The 13,642-nt window shown below is 44.7% G+C and overlaps 1 long non-coding RNA gene across 2 annotated transcripts; it reads right to left on the bottom strand.

Moving 5' to 3' along the window:
* Positions 1-1,079: 1,079 nt before the first annotated feature.
* On the bottom strand, positions 1,080-13,582 carry LOC140460206 (uncharacterized). Of its 2 annotated transcripts, none has more exons than XR_011953908.1 (3): positions 13,405-13,582; positions 4,914-4,979; positions 1,080-3,682 (listed from the first exon to the last, which is right to left on the bottom strand). It is a non-coding gene; the product is annotated as an uncharacterized lncRNA (long non-coding RNA). The 2 variants fall into 2 exon arrangements; XR_011953909.1 differs by having other exon boundaries at positions 1,080-1,948.
* Positions 13,583-13,642: the final 60 nt, after the last annotated feature.

The following is a 13,642-nucleotide window of genomic DNA, read 5'->3' as shown; positions in this document are numbered from 1 at the left end:
TTTTTGCTGCCCAGGCCATACTTATTCTGTATGTCTCTAAGATTTTTTTTCACTCTCCCTTACCATGTAAGATTTGGCCGTACTGCTCGTAAACAAAGCTTTTCACTATATTAATGTGATAATAAATAATCAATATTGTCCATCATTATTTGACTTGGAAGATGGACAGAGAGAAAGAGGAGAGACACAGATAGAGGGAGCGAAAAATAGGACAGAGAGATTTTCAGTGTGACTGATAAATTGAAGCTGATGAATAAACTTTGTTTCTGGAAGAGACGGTACATCCAGCCAGATAAGACACAACATTGTCAATGGAAAGAGAGATTTCAGAGAGAGAGAGAGAAAAAACATAGTGTTGGTCTCTTTGTGAGAGAGGGACTGACTGTGTGTGAGTGAGTGAGTGAGAAAGTGAGGGAGATTGTCAACGTATGTGTGAGAGAGAGACTGCATGTCTGTGTGAGAGAGAGAAAGAAAAGAAAGAAAAGAAAGAGAATGCCGAAGAGATAGGCTGCCTGAGAAAGAGAGACTGAGACGAAGCATCTGTGTTTGTCTGAGAGAGAGAGAGAAAAATCAACAATCTGTGAGAGTGTGTGAGAGAATCCGTGTCTCTGAAAGAGAGAGTGTGTCTTTGAGATTGACAGTAAGAGTCTCCAAATACAGGAGGATTTTAGTTGATGAAATATCGTTAGATTTACCATTGAACTTTTCAATGGAAAGTTTGAATATCCCGTTATCAATTCATATTGTTTATCTGGAAGTAGCAGGAAGAATTATATTAAATATAATTCTTCAGCGCTGACCCTCCAGCAGTGTCTGCTCACTCAACATCGACCCTTCGACAGGAAACACTGCCTCAGCCCCGACCCTCCGGCAGTGAGCACTCCCTCAGTATGAAGCATCTGACAGCATCCGCTCTCTCAGCCCTGACCCTCTGACAGTACCCTCTCTGTTGGTATTCTGGATGAGGACTGGTTCCCGTTTCCGTGTTCTACTCACTTGCACCGTGTTAGATCTCATAGTTATCAATGAGAGTCTGAGCTTAGCAGAAGGTTTATGCAACCTTTATTGCGAACCACCCGTAAGTTGCAGCAGAGTAATAAGACGGGCAAACAGTTGCTAAGTGGGTTATTTTATACAGCTGAAGCTCAACACGCACACGCCACCCTTCCCCACACCCCGACCTCCCTTTGTTTACTCTTGGTGAGCAGCACTGAGTTGTCCCTTTGTAACTATGCTCTTTTATCTTTAACCCGAAGGCAATGCTGCTGCACTCAACAATTTCAATATATCTGCTGCATTCAAGCACATTCCTTCCCAGGCACTTGCCAGCTGCACCATGTTAACTGCCAATTAATTGGATACTTGCATATCACTGAAGGACCTTTTAAGTTCCTTGTTAACCTCATTGCAGAAAATACAAAAGAGTACTGAATTTTATTAATTCTTATAATATCAAAGTTATATGGTTACAACTAGCTGTTAGAATTCTTTAACTAACAAGTTATGAAGAGATTGATTAAATTATTCAAGAGAGATTAGTATGAAGTGTTCTGGTCTATGTCTTATGCGTTAATGACTGCAGCTGACCTTGAGTCGACAAAGCTACTATTGTTGGACTTGCGAAGACAACTTTAAGCCACTATCTTCCCAAGCTCTCAAATTACTGTCAGCCATGTTCTGCTGCATTGGCCATGGGCAGCCATTTTGTTCTGCTCAGTCAAAGGCAGACATCTTCGCACCTTCATTACGACTGGGTGAAAATCCTGGAAATCCTCAACCAACAACAGTGGGTGTTTTTCTTTCCTATTTGTTCATGATATGTGAGTATCACTGGCTGAGGCCTGGTTGCTCACTGGTGGATGGACCTTTCTTGTTCCATATTCAATTCCTGACGATGATCTGTTTGTGATAAGCTGGGCGATGCGATCAGATCCTCCCTTTTAAAATCCTGTGAAATTGACATTAAACAAAAATCAAGAGAGTTTGAGAGAACATCTCAAAAATACCCTGGCTTCTATGTGAAGGTGCAACTCAGGGAGGGACTGAAGGATAGCTATTTTGTACACTTTTGACCTGATGAGAACTGTGCAGGAACCTTTCAAGCACTCAGCTTCCAACAACGTGAAGGAGCAGGACAGCTGCTGGACACATTCATGAGCCAGAATGGAAGGAACTGCTGGTGAGGGAGATGAAGCTGGGTAGATAGATGCTCAAATGGAGCATACCATTGGCAGAGACCAAATTAGCTGACTGGCTTGGTGCTGTGCTGCACAGTCAATGATTCAGACACGTGTTTATTTCAGATTTTGCAATGGGCATGAAAACATTATTGACAGATCAGGATAAATTCTTCGAGGAGAAAGTGAGGACTGCAGATGCTGGAGATCAGAGCTGAAAATGTGTTGCTGGAAAAGCGCAGCAGGTCAGGTAGCATCCAAGGAGCAGGAGAATCGACGTTTCGGGCATGAGCCCTTCTTCAGGAATGAAGAAATTCCTGAAGATCAGGATCAATGTTCCTGAACAGCTTTTGCTGATCATTTTTCTGGGAATGAGCAGTCCCAAGCACAAAGAGCATTAGCCTTACTGGAAGCAAACTGGTGAGGTTGGCCAGTCCAGCAGATAGAAACCCTCTGAACCTAGTACTTCACCCCACTCTCAAAACAAATATGGCTTAGCCCTGTTTGGGAATTTTCCCTCACATTTAAAATCAATTCATGGGATATAGCATCAAAGCGTCGGTCAGCATTGACTATTCATCCCTAATTGTCCTCCTTGAGAAGGTGATGGTGTGCTGTCTTCTGCATCTACAGTCCTTGTGGTGTGGAGAAACCCACAATGCTGTGAGGGAGGAGTTCCAGAATTTTTGCCCAGCAACAGCCGGTATAGTTCCAAGTGAGGATGGTGTGTGCAACATGGAGAGTTTGCAGGTGACAATGGTCTCACAACTGTGGCCCAACAGCATGGGTGTTGTTCCTGACTAACAGCAGATCCAATTGTTGTATTCACGAATGGATTTGCTGATCTTTCCACAGGTGTGATGCCTGAGTGAATTCTTCTAGAAAGTCAGAACACTGAAATGGCCTCTCCCTGGTTTGAACCCACTGGCGTACATGCGTACTGGACAACTGCGTGAATACGTTCCCGCATGCCGACCAGCTGGATAGTTGGCCCCAGTGTGACCTCACTGGTGTCTCAGTATATCCATTGAAATATTAACAGAGTTTCTTTCCAGATTCAGAGCGGGCAAATGCCCTTTCTCCAGTGGCAGCAGGCTGACCTTTCTGCAGGGCAGATGAGTCAGTGAATTCATTCCCACATTCAGAGCTGGTGAATGGCCTCTCCCTTCAGGCAGTCCTCACATTTCTACAGTTTTTTTTTTCATATGACGGTATTGAAAGCTCAACAATCAGCTGGTATGGTGTCTCCCTACTGTGAATAGTACAATGCCTTTTCTGGCTGTGTCATAGGTTAAAGGCTTTCCATGTCAGTTCACTGGGGAGGTGGGGGATGGGGTGCATCTTAGTGCTTTTCCAGTGCAATAGATGTTTAAAACCTTTAATGTAGACAGAACAAATCGACATTTCTCCATCTGTGGTTCTTCAGGTTCTGGTTAGTTTTGTATCTTTCTGCACCTGATGTCTGTTTTGAGATATGCATCTGCAAATCTTAACCCCCTAAAATCCTGCGGAAGGAATTATAAAGTATTAAAAATTCAGATTAGAAATTCAGAAGATAATTCTAGTTTCTCTGGGAGTCTTATTTTTCCTTTCTCATCCCCCAAACCTGTAAAGATGCCAGAGTTGGACTGTGGTGGACAAATTCAGAAGTCGCAGGACACAGGGTTATAGTCCAATAAGTTTATTTGAAATCACAGGCTTTCAGAGCACTGGTCCTTCATCAGATAAAGTGAGTAAATCTGTAAATTTACACTCCACACTGTCTTTCAACATTCTCACTCTGCAGTTGCTAATATATGCCCTGCCCATTCTCTGGAAGGTGTTGATAAAATGTTCAGTGCTCACCACTTCCTGTCGTGGACGGAATCGGCACCCTTTCTAGGATCACTTCCTTCCGTTTTAACAACCCAAGACTTATCTTTTTAAATGGAAAGGAAGATAGCAGACAGATGCTTGATCAGATGGGCCAATGGGCTGAGGAGTGACAGATGGAGTTTAATTTACATAAATGCGAGGTGTTGCATTTTGGAAAAGCAAATCTTGGCAGGACTCATACACTTAATGGTAAGGTCCTAGGGAGTGTTGCTGAACAAAGACCTTGGAGTGCAGGTTCATAGCTCCTTGAAAGTAGAGACACAGGTAGATAGGATAGTGAAGAAGGAGTTTGGTATGCTTTCCTTTATTAGGAAGAGCATTCAGTATAGGAATTGGGAGGTCATGTTGCAGCTGTACAGAATGTTGGTTAGGCCACTTTTGGAATATTGCATATAATTCTGGTCTCCTTCCTATCAGAAGGCTGTTGTGAAACTTGAAAGGGTTCAGAAAAGATTCACAAAGATATTGCCAGGGTTGGAGAATTTGAGCTACAGGGAGAGGTTGAATAGGCTGGGTCTGTTTTCCCTGGAGTGTCGGAGGCTGAGGGGTGACTTTATAGAGGTTTATAAAATCATGAAGGACATGGATAGGGTAAATAGAGAAGGTCTTTTCCCTGAGGTGGGGGAGTCCAGAACTAGAAGGGCATAGGTTTAGGGCGAGGGGAGAAAAATATAAAAGAGACTCAAGGGGCAACTTTTTCACGCAGAGGGTGGTGTGGTATGGAATGAGCTGCCAGAGGATGTGCTGGAGGCTGGTACATTTACAACATTTAAAAGGTATCTGGATGGGTTTATGAATACGAAGGGTTTGGAGGGATATGGGCTGGGTGCTGGCAGGTGGGACTAGATTGGGTTGGCATACCTGGTCGGCATGGATGGGTTGGACTGAAGGCTCTGTTCCATGCTGTACATCTCAATGACTCTGACTCTGTTGAGAAAAAGGATGGAGGTTCAGTCTGGGTGAAGCTCACTCTTCATTTAGAGGGAGGAGCAGGAGCAGCAGCTTCAGAAGATTATTGTCCCATGTTCACTCACAGACAATAAGACCACAAGACCAGAAGACATAAGAGTGGAAGTAAGGCCATTCGGCCCATCGAGTCCACTCCGCCAATCAATCATGGCTGATGGGCATTTCAACTCCACTTACCCGCATTCTCCCCGTAGCCCTTAATTCCTCGAGACAACAAGAATCTATCAATCTCTGCCTTGAAGACATTTAGCATCCCGGCCTCCACTGCACTCTGCGGCAATGAATTCCACTGGCCCACCACTTTCTGGCTGAAGAAATGTCTCCGCATTTCTGTTCTGAATTTACCCCCTCTAATTTTAAGGCTGTGTCCACGGGTCCTAGTCTCCTCACCTAACGGAAACAATTTCCTAGCGTCCACCCTTTCCAAGCCATGTATCATCCTTTACATCTCTATTAAGTGTCCCCTTAATCTTCTAAACTCCAATGAATACAATCCCAGGATCCTCAGCCGTTCCTCATATGTTACTGAGCAGAGAACAATAAGGGAGTTCTGATGAGAAGACAGTATGGAAAGGGGCCATTTGGCCCAACAAGTCCACACCAACCCTCTGAAGAGTAACCCATTCAGACCCATTCTCCTACACTATATTTACCTCAGACTAATGCACTCTGGCCAATTTAGCAGAGCCAATTCACTTGACCTGCATACCTTTGGATTGTGATAGGAAACTTGAGCACCCAGAGGAAACCCATGCAGACATGGGGAGAATGTGCAAACTCCACAGAGAAAGTCACCCGAGGCTGGAATCAAACCCGGGTCCCTGGTGCGGTGAGGCAGCAGTGCTAGCCACTGAGCCACTGTGCCACCAAGCCACTGATTGGCTAGAGATCCAAAGTGCCTCCAAACCGCCAGCTTTTCCCATTGGTCACATTACTGAAGATGACAGTGTTTGGTGAAACATGGAATCAGGTGGGTCTTTTGGACCAAAAACCCATAACATTTGCAACCTTCAGTCAATAGAAAAATAGGGTGCTGCCTTCCTAATCCAAATCACAGAGTGGGGCTGTTCTGGCAATGACTGGCTGGAAAAATCAGAGTGCTTTTGGTCTTCCTCCATTTCCCATTGGTCAATCTCCATTATTTTGACAACTTGGTGGTAGAACTCAGACCCACATGGGGCCAACATTTGAATAGTCAACTAATGATAACTCTTAGTGAATGACTGGGACTCAGTAATCTAAATAATTTCAGCTTATTATTAAACAAACAAGTCTGTTGCCTGAAGGAAAATTGCAAGAAATCACAGGAGATTGTGGAGTTAAATTGAAGTCTTGGCTTCTCACTTGGAACCAAAACTAGAACCAATGATAATCTCAAACAATTATAAACCTACAAAAAAAGTTTGAATATTTATCAAGTAATAACACAAGAAATACCAAAATTATACAGTCTCCTTAAATATCAGCTTTTCCCAGAATAAATCATTCTTTTAATTGTGAATATTAAGAAGGGGGCTATCCTTTTAGTCAACAAGGAAATATATCAAAATGTGATAGTAAAAGATGTCAGTGTCTATAAGAAGGACAGGAATAGGAACCAACATTTCCAAAATCTGCACTCTCCTCGATTCACTTGCTTTCCCTTTGGTAGCTGCCAATGAACATATTCCAACTTCCCTCCCAAGATTGGGCACAGAGGCAGTAGCTGCAGTCTGAAGCGTGTCGTTTTCCAGTCACAGTGCAGTCTGCAGCTGACAGAATAGTTAATTTTTTCACCTTTCAGATTAAAAGCTCAATGACATTCATAGCCGATGGGTTGAGTGACTCCGTCAGATCTTCACGTCAAGCTTGTTTTGAGAGTTATGTCTGCAAATCCTATCCTGCGTATTCAACAGTGCCCTGAAAAGGGAATTTTCCAAAGTCATCTCTAGAAGTGGAGGTGATAGATTATTTCAAAATTTATTGGATGGTGTACTTAAAAGGAAATAAACTTGCAATGCCATCAGTCTTTCGAGGGTGGATGAGACTAATTGCTTCTAAATTTACTGCCCCATAAATCCTGACCATCTCTGATAGAAATCATATGATTGTGAACATTTATAAACAGCCACGATGAGGTGGTGTTGGTGTCGGACTGGGTGGACCAAGTTAATAATCACACAACACCAGGATATAGTCCAAAAGGCCACTAGCTACCTGGAAGGAGCAGCGCTATGAAAGCCACTACTTCCAAGTAAACCAGCTGGACTATAACCTGGTGTTGTGTGATTTTTAAATTTATAAAGAGGCCACAGGTTTTAAGCAGGCAAATAAATGTGTGCAGCTGAGAGAGGAATAATGACAATAAATGTAAGAGTCTGTTCCCTCACTACATTCACTTCCTGTACCTGTGGCCTCTCTATAAAAAGCCATGAAGAGGTGCTGGTGTTGGATTGGGGTGGACAAAGTTAAAAATCACACCACCAGGATATAGTCCAACAGGCCACTAGCTACCTGATGGACGACCTTCAGTGGCTGTAGGTGAATGATTTCCTCCCTCCGAGGTCAGAGAGTCAGAGTCATACAGATGTTCAGCATGGAAACAGACCCTTCTGTCCAACCCACCTGTGCTGACCAGATATCCCAACCCAATCTAGTCCCACTTGCCTGCACCCAGCCCATATCCCTCCAAACCCTTCCTATTCATATGCCCATCCAAATGCCTCTTCAATGTTGCAATTGTACCAGCCTCCACCACTTCCTCTAGCAGCTCATTCCATACACGTACTACCCTCTGCGTGAAAAAGTTGCCCATGAGGTCTCTTTTATATGTTTTCCCTCTCATCCTAAACCTATGCCCTCGAGTTCTGGACTCCCCGACCCCAGGGAAAAGACTGTCTATTTATCCTATCCATGCCCCTCATAATTTTGTAAACCTCTGTAAGGTCACCCCTCAGCCTCTGATGTTCCAGGGAAAACAGCCCCAGCCTGTTCAGCCTCTCTCTGTAGCTCAGATCCTCCAACCCTGGCAACATCCTTGTAAATCTTTTCTGAACCCTTTCAAAGTTTCACAACATCTTTCTGATAGGAAGGAGACCAGAATTGCACGCAATATTCCAAAAGTGGCCTAACCAATGTCCTGTACAGCCACAACATGACCTCCCAACTCCTACACTCAATACTCTGACCAAAAAAGGAAAGCATACCAAACGCCTTCTTCACTATCCTATCTACCTGCGACTCCACTTTCAAGGAGCTATGAACCTGAACTCCAAGAGAAATGGAAAGGCTGAGGCATGAATGTTTGTCTTTTCTAGATTTCAATCTTGAACTGGCAGTGATTTTTCTTTCGGGAATTCATTTTACAGAATACTAATTGAGAATAACTTGCAGACCAAGATCTCAAAAAACAAGTTTGAACAGAATCAGCGGAGTCAGCAGGATTTGAATATCATTGGCACTCAGCTGTTGAAGGAAAAAAAAATTGTTCTGTTATGTCTGTTGGAAAAATATTTCGGATATCTTTGTAACTCAAAAAAACACAAGATATTCAAATTCGTGGCTAGATCACCCCGAACGCATGTGGTCAGTTCTCCACCCTGCAGATAAAGAAGGAGATATTGACCTGTGGTGTGCAGGAGCCAGTGTTGGACTGGAGTGGACAAAGTTAAAAATCACACCAGTTTATAGTCCAACAGGTTTGCTTGGAAGCACTAGCTTGCTGAGCGCTGCTGCTTCCACAGGTAGCTGTGGAACAGGATCATAAGACACACAATTCCAGCAAAAGATAACAGTGTCATGCAACCGAATTGATATATCATCTCGGCTTCCATCACGACTCCCAGCTTCTGTTGCAACACTATGGATTTCTTACAGAGACTCAGCACCATGGACGAGTTGAACCGGGAACATTCCTCGTCACAATGGAGTCATTTTTTAAACTTCATCCACTCCAGTCCAATACCAGTTCCTCCACATCAATTTAACTTTGACCATCCCAGTGCAATGCTGGATCCCTCCACATCATAGTTTGTCCCATTTTGTCCCCACTTCATAATTTTAACCTTTAAATCCCTCATTCTCAAACACCTGCATACTTGCTTGTAAAATTCCTTATGGGCTTATGTTCCTACTCCCTTTCAGGTGGAACGATACAGATCTTTGAGTCCTAAGCATTATGAAGTGCTGAACTGAAAGATGAGATGCTGTTCCCTGAGCTCCCATTGAGCTGCATTGGAACAGTACAGGAGTCTTGGGTCAGAGTGGGTGTGACAAGGCCATTAGAATAATAAAGGCTGCACTGTGAGTGCTGCATTGCACAATGAGAGTTGGGTGGAAACAGTGAGTGAGACATAGAGAAGGTCAAACTGAAAGATTGAATGCAGTGCCCGCAGTCTGAAGTTTAGAAAGTGACACTGGCCCAGTTGAAACAATCAGTTGGTAGGTAATATTGAGAGAGTATTTTCTTAAGAGTTTATCAAGTATAATATATCAGCTAAAGTACAGGTAGAAGCAGTGATTATATTAGAATTTTTTTTAAAGTGAAGGAAGAACACTGGCTCTATTGAATTCTGTGCAAAGAGAGTAATGAGCTTAATTTAAAGAGAAGTCATGACAGGAAACCTTAGACCCCCGGTGTGCTCCGGCCCTCTACTTTTTGTCATTTTGCATAAATGATTTGGATGCAAGCATAAGAGGTACAATTAGTAAGTTTGCAAATTACATACAAATTGGAGGTGTAGTGGACAGTGAAGAGGGTTACCTCAGATTACAACAGGATCTGGACCAGATGGGCCAACGGGCTGAGAAGTGGCAGATGGAGTTTAATTCAGATAAATGCGAGGTGCTGCATTTTGGAAAAGCAAATCTTAGCAGGATGTATACACTTAATGGTAAGGTCCTAGGGAGTGTTGCTGAACAAAAGAGACCTGGGAGTGCAGATTCATAGCTCCTTGAAAGTAGAGTCGCAGGTCGATAGGATAGTGAAGGTGGTGTTTGGTATGCTTTCTTTTATTGGTCAGAGTATTGAGTACAGGAGTTGGGAAGTCATGTCGCAGCCGTACAGGACATTGGTTAGACCACTGTTGGAATATTGCGTGCAATTCTGGTCTCCTTCCTATCGGAAAGATGTTGTGAAAGTTAGAAAGGGTTCAGAAAAAGATTTACAAGGATGTTGCCAGGGTTGGTGGATCTGAGCTACAGGGAGAGGCTGAACAGGCTGGGGCTGTTTTCCCTGGAGCGTCGGAGGCTGAGGGGTGACCTTATTGATGTTTACAAAATTATGAGGAACATGGATAGGATAAATAGACAAAGTCTTTTCCCTATGGTCAGGGAGTCCAGAACTAGAGGGCATAGGTTTAGGGTGAGAGGGCAAAGATATAAAAGAGACCTATGGGGCAACTTTTTCACGCAGAGGGTGGTACATGTATGGAATGAGCTGCCAGAGGAAGTGATGGAGGCTGGTACAATTGCAATATTTAAGAGGCATTTGGATGGGTATATGAATAGGAAGGGTTTGGAGGGATATGGGCCGGGTGCTGGCAGGTGGGACTACATTGGGTTGGGATATCTGTTCGGCATGGACAGGTTGGACCGAAGGGTCTGTTTCCATGCTGTACATCTCTATGACTCTATGACTCTATGACACAGAATAGGAGAGTGGGCAAAGAAGTGGCCGATGGAACACAGTGTGGAAAAATGTGAAGTCATGCACCTTGGCAGAAAGAATAGGGACATGGACTATTTTCAAAATTGGGAGAAAATTCAGAAAGCTGAACTGCAAAGGTGCTTGGGAGTCCTTGTCCACTGTTCTCTTAAGGTAAACTTACAGGTTGAGTTAGGAGTTAGGAAAGCAAACACAGTATTAGATTAGATTCCCTGTGGAAACAGGCCACTTGGCCCAACAAGCCCGCACCGACTCTGAACACTAACCCACCCAGAACTATTTCCCTTTGACTAATGCATCTAATACTATGGGCAATTTCTCATTGCCAATTCACCTAACCTACACATTTTGGATTGTGGGAGGAAACCCACACAGGCACAGGGAGAATGTACAAACTCCACAGTCATCTGAGGCAGGAATCAAACCTGGGTCCCTGGCACTGTGAGGCAGCAGTGCTAACCACTGAGCCACCCAACGGTGTCATTCATCTCGAAAGGACAAGAATTTTAAAGCAGGGGTGTACTTCTCAAGCTGTATAAAGCTCTGGTCAGACCATCTTTACATTGTGTGAGCAATTTTAGGCCTCATACCTCAGAAAGGGTGTACTGGCCCTGGAGCTGGTCCATAGGAGGTTCACGAAAATGATTGGAGGAATGAAAGGCTTAAAGATATGAGGAATAGTTGAAGGCTGAGACTATGCACAATCAATTTTTAAAGGATGAGAGGTGATCTAATCAAAACTTACAGAATGCTGAATGGCCTTGTCAGAATGGACATTGGGAAAGTGTTTCTCTTGGCAGGAGAAACAAGGACTCAAGGGCACAGCCATTGAGTAAGGAGATAAGGCAGAGAGTGATGATTTTGTGGAATTCATTGCCACTGAAGGCTGTGGAGAGCAGGCCATTCAGTATATTTAGAACAGACATAGGCTCTTGATTCTGGATTAGTGGTGCTGGAAGAGCACAGCAGTTCAGACAGCATCCAACTAGCAGCGAAATCGACGTTTTGGGCAAAAGCCCTTCATCAGGAATAAAGGCAGTGAGCCGAAAGAGTGGAGAGATAAGCTAGAGGAGGGTGGGGGCGGGGAGAAAGTAGCATAGAGTACAATGGGTGAGTGGGGGAGGGGATGAAGGTGATAGGTCAAGGAGGAGAGGGTGGAGTGGATAGGTGGAAAAGAAGATAGGCAGGTAGGAGAAGTCACGGGGACAGTTACTGAGCTGGAAGTTTAGAACTAGGGTGAGGTGGGGGGAAAGGGGAAATGAGGAAACTGTTGAAGTCCACATTGATGCCCTGGGGTTGAAGTGTTCCGAGGCAGAAGATGAGGCGTTCTTCCTCCAGGCGTCTGGTGGTGAGGGAGCGGCGGTGAAGGAGGCCCAGGACCTCCATGTCCTCAGCAGAGTGGGAGGGGGAGTTGAAACGTTGGGCCACGGGGCCGTGTGGTTGATTGGTGCGGGTGTCCCGGAGATGTTCCCTAAAGCGCTCTGCTAGGAGGCGCCCAGTCTCCCCAGTGTAGAGGAGACCGCATCGGGAGCAACGGATCGATTGTCAAGGGAATCAAAGGTTATGGGAAGAAAGCCAGAGAATGAGGTTGAAAAAAATACTTAGCAGCTATGATTGAATGATGGGCCGACTGGCCTAATTTCTGCTCCGACGATTTATAGTCGTATACATGCTGCGGCTGTGCTTTCCCTGAACTTTATGCTCTCTAACAGAGATAAAAAGATTTGTGAAGCTGGAGGAAATTACAGAGGTCAGAGGATTGTGAGGTTGGACGAAATTGCAGAGACAAGGACAGTTGTGAGTCAGAAGTTTATACAGATATCGAGGATTGTAAGGTTGGTGGGGATTACAGAGGATTGAGAGACTGGACGGGACTGCACCGAGAGGGAGAGTTGTGAGACTGCAGATTACTGACCAAACAGCAGTGTGGTTTACTTACAGTTCAAGAAGATTCATTACCACTTTCTCCAAACAAGTTAAAGATGGACAATAAGTAATGGTCTGGGCAACAAAAACCACACCCCATGAATAAATTAAAACTAAAATAGGCTTCGGTTTTGTTGAGAGATATCGGAATCTTTAGAGCTGAGAACGTGAAACGGTGATTTTGTTTTCAGGATACTTCATTTGCAAAGAGCATAGCAGTTACCTTTGGTATCCACACAACACCAGTTTTCAGACAATGTGGCAAATAATGCACATTGAAGATGTGATAATTATTTTACTCAGCAAGTTCAGAGGGTATGGAACAGTCTGAACGGCAGTCGGGTGCAAATTCATTGCCTAGTCTCAAAAAAAATTTGGAATTTAGTAAAAATTTGGTGGGCTGTGAGCTGAAGGGCAGGGGATTTGAGTAGATTTGCAGCGTTTCTCGCGTGAGAGCACAGTCGAATGGGCTGAATGGCCACCAATTCTTAGACTCTGTGACACTGTAGCACTCCCTGTGGATGATGATGGCAGAGACAGGGAAAGTCCCTCCAGTGACGAAACAATTGGCTCATCTGATTGACGTCCGGTCCCCGCCGAATAGGAGCGGAGTGGGCGGGGCAGGAGGACCATGCGCGGTGCAGCTGGTCCTCCATCCAATGAGAGAGGAGGAGGAGGAGCGGGGTCACCGTTAACGCTTCCGGTGTAGTGTCGCTGTGACTGGTGCCTGAGCGAACGCGTGAGAGGTGAGGGCATACAGCGGAGACTAGGAGAGAGAGAGAGCGAGAGAGAGAGAAAACAAAATGGACTCACTCTGGATATGGGCGCTTTCACAAACACTCGGTGTGGGCCGGTAGAGCTGAATTGTAAAATTTCGAATCCGCGTTTGAAGCAAACGGGAAAACGGCTGTGGGCCGCAGGTGGTGGTCAGCCGTGTGTCGCTGCCGCCATCTTTTGTAGGGGCAAGGTGCAGGAACGCGCATGCGCATGTTACCGATTCACTGACTGGGGCTGGACGCGCATGCGCATGTTCCTGATTGCCTGGCTCGGG

This window comes from Chiloscyllium punctatum, chromosome 36 (genome assembly GCF_047496795.1).
Source record: "Chiloscyllium punctatum isolate Juve2018m chromosome 36, sChiPun1.3, whole genome shotgun sequence".
Taxonomy (NCBI): domain Eukaryota; kingdom Metazoa; phylum Chordata; class Chondrichthyes; order Orectolobiformes; family Hemiscylliidae; genus Chiloscyllium; species Chiloscyllium punctatum.
Note: the sequence above shows the minus strand (reverse complement) of the source record. Positions and strands in the feature narration are given on the sequence as shown.